Genomic DNA, 12,221 nt, shown 5'->3' on the forward strand with positions numbered 1-12,221 from the left:
AGCCCTGTCCCCCTCCCCTAACGTCCGGTACTCCAGCCCATCTAGAAATTCCTGCATCTCACGATCTCCCCCAGGTGACTCTGACCTGTACAACCTCTCATAGAATTCCTCAAAAACCTTGTTAATCAGATCCGGAGCCACCACCAACTTCCCTGCCCTATCCCTCACCTGCACAATTTTCCTTGCCGCTGGTTCCCTCTGAAGCTGACCTGCTAACCGCCTTATCTCCATGTTCGTAAACTGCACCCCTTGCTCGTCTCAGTTGGCGCACCGCCTTCCTGGTAGATAGTCGGTCAAAGTTCGCCTGTAGTTCCTTCCTCTTTTCCAGCTTTGCTGGGTCCCCATCTTCTGTATAACTCCTATCTACCTCCAACATCTCATCTATTACCCCCTGCCGCTCCAACCTCTCTTCTTTGTCCATCCTGGTCTTAAACAAAATCACCTCCCCACCCTTTACAGCCTCCCAGACGACCGCCTTCGACACCTCACCCGTACAGTTGAAACCTACATATTCCTTAATTACCTTTTCAATTTTGTCACAGAACACTTGGTCCCCCAAAAGTCCCACATCTAATTTCCACCCCGGCCTCTGCGCTACCCCCTTCTCCAGCACCATATCCACCCAATGCGGAGTATGATCTGATACTGAAATTGCCGAGTATTCCGACCCCAGCCAGCAAAGCCTTCCCCACCACGAAAAAGTTGATCCGCGAATATACCTTATGGACTGCTGAGGAAATCGAGTACTCCTGCTCCCTTAGGTGCAGAAACCTCCAAGGGTCCACCCCTCCCATTTCCACCATTAGCCCAGCCAATGCCTTCGTCCCCCCCGCTGGGACCAGCGAGTATGACCTGTCCAACCTTGGCTCCTGCACCAAGTTCCAGTCCCCCCCCACTATCAGTTTGTGTGTGTCCAAGTCGGGGATGGCCCCAAACACCTTATTTGCGAATCCCACATCGTCCCAATTGGGGCCGTATACACTTAACAGCGCCACTAACCTCCCCGCCAGCGCCCCTGTCACAATCACATATCTACCCCCCTGATCTGCCACCACCTTCTCCATCTGGAAGCGTACTCTTTTGCTGGCCATTACCGCTACCCCGCGAGCCCTTCCGTCAAGTCCAAAGTGAAACACCTGACTAACCCAGCCCTTTTTAAGTCTCACCTGGTCCTTCACCCTCAAGTGAGTCTCCTGCAGCATTGCTACATCGCTTTCAAACTTTTAAGATGCGCAAGCACCCTTGACCTCTTGACCGGACCTCCTAACCCCCTCACGTTCCACGTAACTATCCTAACTGGGGGTCTCTCATCCCCCCCCCCCACCCTTCTTATCCGCCATCACCATACCACCGGGCCCTGCCCTCCTCTCACCTCCCCTCCGTTCACTAGCCGACTTTAGTTAGCTAGCGCGGGTGGCCCCCCCCCGCCAAGATATACCGTCCCCTCCCACCCAGTCCCGAGAAAGAAAATACAAAAACAACAATCCAATCCATACAATTCACTAAACTAAGATATAACCGTCGCAACACCGAACGCCAATCAACCCAACCATTACCTTGAACTCTGTGATAATGTGAAGAGAAGTAAATTACAATACACGTCAGTAAAAAGAAAGTTAGAGCATTTATACATTTTCCAGCTCCCCAATCACAGTCCACAGTCTCTCTTCCAGCTCCGCTCCTCACGTCTGTCCCAAGCCTTCTGCCCTCACGAACGGCTCAGCCGCCGCCGCTGTCTCGAAATAAAAGTCTTTGGCACCATACGTCACCCTCAGCTTCGCCGGGTACACCATACCAAATCGCACCCCCTTGTACAGTGCCGCCTACACTCGCCCGAACGCTGCTCGTCTTTTTGCCAACTCCACCGTCAAGTCCTGGTAGATCCGAACTCCAGCACCATCCCACTGCACCTCGCGCTTCTGCTTCGCCCAGCTTAACGCCTCCTCCTTCATTTTTATTTTTCTATTTTATTTATTTATTTATTTTTTAAATTTCCTTTTCTGAGTTATTAAGCCAGGACTCAGAGTGTGGGTCAGGGGCGAACCCCTAATCCAGCTCCTCGCCTGCTCCAAAAAACGAATTCAAATTGAATCAAATTCATGGTCCCCACAAGAGAGACATACCAGATCTGAACCCAAAGGCTCAATCTACAGACACTTGATCTTAGCCAAAAGGCCGAGAAGCGATCACCTCCTCCTTCATGCAGTACTTATGGAAGCAGATAAGTACTGCTCTTGGCGGCTCATTCACTTTGGACTTCGGCCTTAACTACCGATGAACTCGATCCAGCTCGTACCGAGAGGGGTTCTCACCCTCCCCCCATCAGCTCCGCCAACTTCTTAGCGAAGTACTCTGTTGGTCTTGGACCCTCTAACCCTTCGGGCAAGCCCACAGTTCTCAGATTGTGCTGCCTCGAGAGGTTTTCCAAGCCCTCAAGCTTTGCTCTGAGCCCTCTGTTGACCTCCACCACCATCCGCAGCTCGTCCCCCATCGAGGTGAGCTGGTCGCTGTGCTGCGGCACGGCCTCCTCCACTTCCTTCTTCATCTCGCCCCGCTCTCTCACCTCGGCCAATGTCTTTGCCACAGTTACCCTCACCGGGGCGATTGCCTCCTCCACCAATGACTTCAATGCGACTGCTGTCTCCTTCCTCAAAGCCTCCGTGTGCCTCGCAAACTGCTTTTCCAGCTCCACTGCCACCATCTCGGTCGTCTTCTTCACTGTAAGCAGTGCGGCCCCACCATGCGGTCTGGCCTCCGCCATCTTGTCAGCACTTTTGCTCGTCCTCTCATTCAACAGCGAGCCCACGTTGCCTCCCTTCCTCAACGCTGCTTTTCGCATCCTTTAACGCCTTATTATTTTTCCTTTTTCTCACCCTTCCTTCCTTCCTTCAATCACAAATTTCTTTAAAACTTCTTTCTCTTCTTTTTTTTTGTACACCTCCAGAATTTCCCTGGGACCGGGCTTCAGTCTTCTTACCACATTCTAGGCGGGAGCCATCCGATGTGGGACATCTACATCGCACCCTGGCTTCGGGCCTGCAGCCTCGGCCTCTGTTTGGCTCTGTCCCCGCTGCTTCTTTCAAGTTTTCAGGAAAGAAAGAGAAAAAGAAAATTATCTTTTCCTCTCCGTGTTCTTTGAGCCCTTCGGCTTTCAGGGTGTTCCTTAGGGAACAAAGTCGCGATCCCCGCTCCTCCTCCACGTGCAGCCACTCCGCCGAACCCACCGGGACCAGTCTCTCCTCTCCCACCCTTCCAACCCTCCGGCTCCGTGAAACGGAGCTTTGATGCTCTAACAGGGTGAGGGAGGCAGGGCTGACCCTGGAGAGGTTTAATTTTTTTCAAAAATTCAGCGGGAAACCCCCCGAAAAAGACCGCAATACCGCGGGAGCTTCTCTTGAACGCGGGCCGCTCCGCTCGCGAACGCCACCGGAAGTCCACAGCCCAAGTGGAATTGTCATCAGATTCAAGTCCGAAGTAGCACAGTGATTAGCACTGTTGCTTCACAGCGCCAGGGTCCGAGGTTCAATTCTGTCCCCCCCCTTGTCTGCGTGGGTTTCCTCCGAGTGCTCCGGTTTCCTCCCATAAGTCCCAAAAGACGTGCTTGTTAGGTGAATTGGACATTCTGAATTCTCCCTCAGTGTGCCCAAACAGGCGCCGGAATGTGGCGACTTGGAGCTTTTCACAGTAACTTCATTGCAGTGTTAATGTAAGCCTTCTTGTGACAATAGATTATTATTAGTAAGTTGGATGAAATAAGTTGGGGTGGGGGTGTTGACTGGTGATGTTCAAGTTTTTCTCTTGTCAAATAAAATGTTAGAAATTAAGATGATTTTTTAAAAGTAAATTTAGAGTACGCAGTTCTTTTTCTCAATTGAGGGGAAATTTAATGTGGCCAATCCACCTACCCTGCACATCTTTGGGTTGTGGGGGTGAGACCCACGCAGACACGAGGAGAATGTGCAAACTCCACACGTACAGTGACTCAGGTCCTCAGCGCATGATGTAGCATTACTGAGCACTGCGTCGATGTGCTGCCCTCAGAAATCAAGATGATTTAGAGCCAGCTCCAACGAGGGTCTGATTTCTGGTTTCTGCAATTTTTATTTTCCTGAACAATGGTCTCTTCAGTATTAAGTCTGTTTTATTCAACTTCTCCAAATGATGCAGTAGATAATGGCACAATGCAGTATGGTGTCATGATAGGGAGATATTAGGAACTTGGCTCAGAAATGGGGTCCAAGATGTAGCAGGCAATTTAGGGGTTAAACAGACCAAGGAAAAAGACTGCGAGCAGCAGAGTCAGAGGGATATGCCCACATCCTGAGTTACCTTCCCATTCAGACTTGGCCTCATTAGTGGAAATACACAGGATGCCCCGGTTCAGCCAGGATGATCCACTCAAGATCCATTGTCATTTGGGACTACCTTGTTTGACCAGCCATTAGCCCCTCACAAAGTCTGATGACCTATTTGTGTGTAAATGCAAGGCTAGTTGCATACAAATGGCATAGTACTTGTTATTTTGTAGAAGAGATGAAACCATGCTGTATACGAAAGGATGTACAAGAACGAATCGCCCAGAAGCATGTAGACCGTTCACTAGGAGGGGAGTTGTCCTAGTAACCAGTATCGCCACCTGAAACCGTGTAGCCAGCCGGAAAGATTGTTGATTATCTAAGCAGTAAAGTACTGGCCAGCCTGTGATAGGCTAGTCTGTCGTTCCCATGGAAACGGATGAAGCTGGGTTACCGATGCCCGAAGAGATGCCGGGTATGGTGGTTTCTGCAGAAAGCACCTCCGACCGAGGAGTTGAGTCGCTCCACTGGAAATCGGAAACCGCTTGAAAGACTCCATTTATGATCGACTGATTGCTTGTCTTCAATGTTCTAATTATGGGGACTCAGAAACTAATTATTATCGATTGTATAAGGGCGGCACGGCGGTGCAGTGGTTAGCACTGCTGCCTCACAGCGCCGAGGACCCGGTTCAATCCCTGCCCCGGGTCACCGTCCGTGAGGCGTTTGGTCACTCTCCCCGTGTCTGCGTGGCCTCACCCCCATGTCATGATATTCAGATAAACATCATGGTGCAAACACACATACACACTGGTGAACAGATCAACGGACCAATCAATACACACGCAACATCACAGCCAATCACAAGCAAGAGCAGACACACTATAAAAGGGGGAACACGACATTTCCGGTGGATTCCAGCAGGAGACAGCTCAGGGCACAGAGCTCACAGCAAGCCACTCAGACATTCACCATGTGCTGAGTGCCTCTCCAAGATCATGTTAGGGCTGGGTCCACAGGTTAGAGGGTAATGAACGAACCGCCGTAACCAGGGGCGAAATTCTCCCCCAACGGCGCGATGTCCGCCGACTGGCGCCAAAAACGGCGCCAATCAGACTGGCATCGCGCCGGCCCAAAGGTGCGGAATGCTCCGCATCTTTGGGGGCCGAGCCCCATCATTGAGGGGCTAGGCCGACGCCGGAGGGATTTCCGCCCCGCCATATGGCGAAAATGGCGTTTGTTGCCTCGCCAGCTGGCGCGGAAATGCGGCGCATGCGCGGGAGCGTCAGCGGCCGCCGACAGTTTCCCGCGCATGCGCAGTGGGGAGAGTCTCTTCCGCCTCCGCCATGGTGGAGGCCGTGGCAGAGGCGGAAGGGAAAAAGTGCCCCCACGGCACAGGCCCGCCCGCGGATCAGTGGGCCCCGATCGCGGGCCAGGCCACCTTGGGGGCACCCCCCGGGGTCAGATCGCCCCGCGTCCCCCCCAGGACCCCGGAGCCCGCCCACGCCGCCTGGTCCCGCCGGTAAATACCAGCTTTGATTTACGCCGGCGGGACAGGCAATTTCTGGGCGGGACTTCGGCCCATCCGGGCCGGAGAATTGAGCGGGGGGTCCCGCCAACCGGCGCGGCCCGATTCCCGCCCCCGCCCAATCTCCGGCACCGGAGACTTCGGCGGGGGCGGGATTCACGGCGGCCAGCGGCCATTCTCTGACCCGGCAGGGGGTCGGAGAATGACGCCCCAGTTTACAAATGTTAATATTGTTAGTAATAAAACTGAGTTCCTTCCGCAACCGTGTTGGTTCGTTTGTGTAGCAGAGCACCCAACACGACACCCCACAACCCAAAAAGATGTGCAGGGTAGGTGAATTGGCCGCGCTGAATTTCCCCTTAATTGGAAAAAAAAAGGACTTGGGTACTCTAAAATGTTGCAAGTGACACGTGGCCCATAGCCAATCGGGGACCAGGGTGGAGGGAGCACCCTAGCCAATGCGGGTTTCTGTATCAGTTTGATCCTGGAAGCTGACCCGCAGCCACGAGGCTGCAAGCCTCTGCATTGTAGTTATTTCTAAATAAGCGTTGCAGTTATTTACCCAACAGGTGAATGGGAAATATTGCAGTTGCTATCTGTTACTATTTACTTTGGATCATTGTTGAGAACAGGACGAGGCAGACTTGGCACCGATGACTCTGTTGATGAGTGGTGTGTGTCAGGTCATATATCTGAGGGATGTTGATACTGATTATCCTCGCGGGGGAAGAAGACTGAGAAAGGTGGCGCAGTGGCATTGTCACTGGACTCGTAATCCAAAGACCTAGGGTAATGCTCTTGGGACCCAGGTTCAAATCCCACCTCGCCAGATGATGGAATTTGAATTTGATCGTTGTAAAAACGTACCTGGTGTCTCTACTGTCCTCTTCGGGGAGGATATCTGCCATCCTGGACTGGCCTACATGTGACTCCAAACCTGCAGGAATGTGCCCTTTGGAATGGCCAAGCAAGCCCCTGCGTTCAAGGGCAGTTAGGGATGGGCAGCAAATGCTGGCCTTGCCAGCGATGCCACATTCCATGAAAGACTTTTGATTCTGATCACTACAACATGACAGCGGAGCAAGCTCCTACAAACAGCAAGCGGTCAATTTAGCAGTTCATTTGTTTTTGGTGATATTTGAGGGGTACTTGTTGACCAGGGTACCAGCTTATCTTTTAATCGTGCTATGGGATCTTTTACATTTGAGCAGGCTAAGAATGCCTCAGCTCAACATGCCTTGTACCTCCAGCAATGCTGCACTCCTCTGCTACTGCTACTGAAATGCCAGCCTGGATTGTATACTCCACCTCAGGAGGGGGACTTGAACCCATGGCTCTCTGGTTCTGACTCCGACCACTTAGCCAAGGCTGACAAAGATATACGTTTTTGAAGACCATGTCCCGTGTTCAAACAAATGGCTTTGATATCCTCTTAAGCCCCAAAATACTTTGAAAGGGTTCAAAGTGCTGAAGAGGATTTCGGGCCTCGAGGAGAGTTGTGAAGCAGCTGAACATGCGGAACAGTACTGGTGTTCAAAATAGTGAGAGAGTGTTTGTGGAGAAAATAAATGGTGTATTTTGGAGAATTAACATAGGACAAAATGGCAAGGCTCGGCTCTGCTCCCCTCTCCACCACCCTGCAAGATAGTGGAAATGTGGAACAATGCCCCGAAAAGGAGCATACTTTGCCCTGGCCCAAACAGCAACTTTTAAAAGCAGATTTGATATCTGTTGAGAACGGGACTCGAGATCCCCCAAATATTTAACAATATCCTTCAATTTGTTTTCTCAGGGAAGGTCGGTAAGGAAATGTGTTTGCCTTAAGGTAGGGCATCAACATTTGAGAGTGAGGCATTGAAGAGATGAAGGGATTTTCTTAGGGTCCTTAAAGTCTGGATATGGGGTTTCTGCCAAGTGCTGTTTTGAAGAATTTGTAACCACAGCAAATTCTTTCACCATTCTTCTGAGAATTATCCCGTTTACATGAGTCAAAATTGGTGAAAAATTGGCGGGGAACACCTGCTTTGAAGAAGTTTATTCTTGTCTCGTTCTAACAGGCTCTGAACTTCGGTTAATTATGTCTGGGAGATGGATGAGGGGGCATATTAAATGGTTAGGTTCGCACAGGATGATGCACTTTAATAACAATGTTTGAAACTATGTCAGACTTGGGGCATCTCCTGGACATGTAGGAGATCTGTGGTGATATTGTTAATATGTGGCAGCACGGTAGCATTGTGGATAGCACAATTGTTTCACAGCTCCATGGTCCCAGGTTCGATTCCAGCTTGGGTCACTGTATGTGCGGAGTCTGCACATCCTCCCCGCGTGTGCGTGGGTTTCCTCCGGGTGCTCCGGTTTCCTCCCACAGTCCGAAGATGTGCAGGTTAGGTGGATTAGCCATGATAAATTGCCCTTGGTGTCCAAAATTGGCCTTGGTGTTGGGTGGGGTTACTGGGTTATGGGGATAGGGTGGAGTTGCTGACCTTGGGTGGGGTGCTCTTTCCAAGAGCCGGTGCAGACTCGATGGGCCGAATGGCCTCCTTCTGCACTGTAAATTCTATGATCTATGTAAGCTGGAGAAAGGCAGGGGGGGAGAATGCAGACACCACTGCAATACAGTATCTTAACCCAAGGACCAAAACCAGGAGTTGCTGGACAATCGCAACAGGTCCGACAGCATCTGTGGAGAGAGACGGGTGCTAACGTTTAGAGTCTGGATGATTCTTTGTCATCCTGCTGCGATTGTCCAGTGTTTTCCACTTTTGTTTCAGATTCCAGCATCCGCAGAAATTTGCTTTTATCATAATCCAAGGAGTTTGGATGAGGCCAAGAATTGGACGATGCAAGGTTCAACAGTGGACCAAGCGCACACAAGCCCAGTTTCCGCCAGCCCCACCCCACTCCTTTTCATCATCGAATTTACAATGCAGAAGAAGGCCATTCAGCCCATCGAATCTGCACTGGTCCCTGGAAAGACCACCCTACTTGAACCCACAATTCCACCCTATCCCCGTAACCCCACCTAACCTTTTGTCATCACTCAGGGCAATTTAGTGTGGCCAATCCACCTAACCTGCACATCTTTGGACTGTGGGAGGAAACCAGAGCACCCGGAGGAAACCCACGCAGACACGGGGAGAACGTGCAGACTCCACACAGACAGTGACCCAAGCCTGGAATCGAACCTGGGACCCTGGATCTATGAAGCAACAGTACTGACCACTGTGCCACCCTGCTGCCCCTTTTCTACGATTAGACACCGCCTTGAAATTGCCCTGCAATATCTGTTTTTTGGAAGAAGCAGACTGGTTTAATTTGATGAGGGATTTTACTTGGTTTCAGTGACTACAGCAGCTGCTGCTACTGCACTCCTGTTCTTGATGCATACCGACACCCACTCAGGATGGTGGCATCACTGCAGCATGGTTTATTTATAAATGACATGAAGCAGCTCCTTGGGAACGGATTGCGTCCGGGCTGCATTCCGACTCCTCACCGTAGAAATGTTGAATTGCACTTTAACGGTACTCTGTAATAAGTAAAGCTGAGAATCACAGAACGGTGCAACAAAGTGCGTTTATATAGCGCCTTTCATGTATTAAGCCCCAGGGCACTTCACAGCAGCGATGACCAAACAAAACCTACATACTGAGCCACATAAGGAGATATTCAGGCAGATGACCCAAAGTTTGCTCAAGGAGAAAGGAAGAAAACCGACCTGATCAGCTCGAGATGCAAGGACAGATATCCTTGCAACTGCATATCTAAGAGGCAAAGCCTTGGGTTTGAGATGTGACTTATACCAATAATTAGCTATATTGAAAATTGTGATTATGCCAAGACAGCAGGAGTAAACATGCAACGTGAAGCCCTCAAAGAGCCCATCTGTTAGAACGACAGATGGAGGTTCCTCGGATTCTAATTTCATGACTCAGTTCCGTCTCTCCTTAAATTAACAGGTAGCCATGTGGTGTTTTGTATTTTTGTGGGACTGGTTCAGCCACACTCGTAACATTTAACAGCCTCGATCACTGATTCCACTACTGCGAGCTGTAATCTCGCCAGACCATGAGATAGATGCTGAGGCCAGGCGTTTTCTAAAACCTTCGACTGAATATAATGGACGTTTGGGAACCTTTCACAAAATTTGGGGAGATGGATGCACACTTCTGCTGCTTGTCAGATGTGATTCCTTGAATTTCCTAAATTTCAAGATTAACTCCGGTTTTCTTTTCCTCAACCCTTGACACTATTGAGCGCTGTCTCCATTGACTGCTTACTGAGGTCTGGTGCAGGGAGAGCTCCATTTTCGAGACTCTGGTTTCAACCTTTCATGATCGGCATCACTGTGCCTTTGATTGAACATGAAGCTTTGCGTCTGTTTTGACTTTGAAAGACTTTTTTTTAAACAAGAAATGTTACCCTATGTCTGCGCTGCCAAGCTGTAGAAATTTCGAAACCAGTGTTTTCCAAACTTTATTTCCTGGGTCTCACTTTTGCCATCTGGCCGACCTTCGTGACACACGCCGACCGACCTTCGTGACACACGCCGACCGACCTTCGTGACACTTGCCACGTTCGCTTACCTTTTAATGCGAGAGGTGAGCCTGCTTGGTTCTCACAATCTCACTTGAATCGGGTTCACAGGAGGAGAGGGCAACGCACATATCGGGTGCAGACGTCAGCCAGTTCCTTTGTGCCGTCTTCATCTGTATAAAAATGGAAAAGCCAACCTCGCATGTGTATATTGTCATGAAGGGCAACAGCAACAAAATGCTTGTTTTACTCCGATCTGGATACTCCTGGGAGAGGCTACTCCAGAATGCTGACCGCCTCATGGGCTTTTGCCATGATTTTGATGTGGTATCACAGGTCCGCTTCAGCAGCGTTGTCTTTTCCTTTTTGGAGTCAACTGTAAGTTAATAACTAACCCTGGGGGTCTCAACCTCAAAAGGAATTTTTCAGCCACCACTTCTCTTTCAAGATGTGAAACTTCTCCTCTCATTTGCCAGTACTTTCCTGCAGATAACACACATGGGCTTTGCATCCTTATTTGCATTGGCACAATTGACAAAACCATACCTCAAGTAATCATCTTTATACTGCTTTGTTCCTGAGTTAAGTTTCTGCTGTGTAGGCTGTGAACCAGAGGCTCTGGAGTTCTGTATAGAGCTGGCACTAGCACTGTTCAGTCCTGCCCTGAACTCTCCTGAGCAGCTCTCTCCAGCAGGTTTTGTTGTGAGATCCTGTCCAATAGGTAAACTGCCTATTTGAGTCTCTGGCCGTCTAAGAAAACCATTCATCTTCATAGTTCACTTGCCAGCAGCTGGATAATGGAAGTAACACTGCTCCGTGATTTGGCACCTAAAGCATATACCTGGAGGGCGCTTGACGTCACGTTTGCAAGCAGGGCACGCGACCTAGCTCTGCTGCCCCTTCTGGCCAAAAGACTCCACACCACCTCATTTATTTCCATTTGAAAGGCGCTTGTCCCGCGATCAGGATCACCATGGAAAAAACACAGCCAATCCCTCCGCGACCCACCCGACACTCGCTTGGAGGTCAAGACCCGGACTTTGAAAAATATTGGCGCGATTCTCCGCTCCCGCGGCGGTTGGGAGAATCGCCTGGGTTGCCAAGTTTTCCCGCGACGCCGGTCCGACGCCCTCCCGCGATTCACGGAAGCAGTCAGATCGGCACAATCGTGTTTTGCGCGGCGCGGTACAGTGAATCGCCCAAGACAGCCAAAATGGCGATTCACCGGTACCCCCACGATTCTCAGGCCCGGATATACCGAGCGGCCTGCCCAGAACGGGTTCCCCCCGGTGCCGTCCACACCTGGTCGCTGCCGGCGGGAACAGCGTGGGAACGCTGGGGGGGGGGGGGATCCTGCACCGGGGGGGGGGGGGGGGGGGGATCCTGCACCGGGGGGGGGGGGGGATCCTGCACCGGGGGGGGCCTCAAATGGGGTCTGGCCCGCGATTGGTGCCCACCGATCGTTGGGCCGGCCTCTCTGAAGGAGGACCTCCTTTCTTCCGCAGCCCCGCAAGATCCGTCAGACATCTTCTTGTGGGGCGGACTCGGAGGGGACGGCAACCACGCATGCGCGGGTGACGCCAGTTATGTGGCGCCGGCCGCGTCATGTATGCGGTGCCGCCTTTACCCGGCGCCAAGGCCTGGCACGCGTAAATGACGCGGCGCCGCTCCTAGCCCATTATCGGGCGCTGAATCGGTCAGGATAGGGGCCGTTTCGCGCTGTCGTGAACCTCTCCAACCTCGGCGCAAACACTCTGCCTCCATTTCGGAGAATCCTGCCCCCTGTTCTGAACGAGAGCATTACTTTGCCCACTTGCTCAATAAGTTCTGCCAAAAAAACCAGAAAGGGTCAAGGCTCC

General features: G+C 51.2%; 1 protein-coding gene and 1 pseudogene across 1 annotated transcript in view; one reads left to right on the top strand and one right to left on the bottom strand.

The window, feature by feature from the left end:
- Nucleotides 1–12,221, top strand: part of mnta (MAX network transcriptional repressor a) — a 149,463-nt gene that overhangs the window by 119,222 nt on the left and 18,020 nt on the right. The window lies entirely within an intron of this gene.
- On the bottom strand, nucleotides 1,987–2,187 carry LOC140387572 (U2 spliceosomal RNA; annotated as a pseudogene).

The sequence above is a fragment of the Scyliorhinus torazame genome, chromosome 12 (genome assembly GCF_047496885.1).
Source record: "Scyliorhinus torazame isolate Kashiwa2021f chromosome 12, sScyTor2.1, whole genome shotgun sequence".
Classification (NCBI taxonomy): Eukaryota; Metazoa; Chordata; class Chondrichthyes; order Carcharhiniformes; family Scyliorhinidae; genus Scyliorhinus; species Scyliorhinus torazame.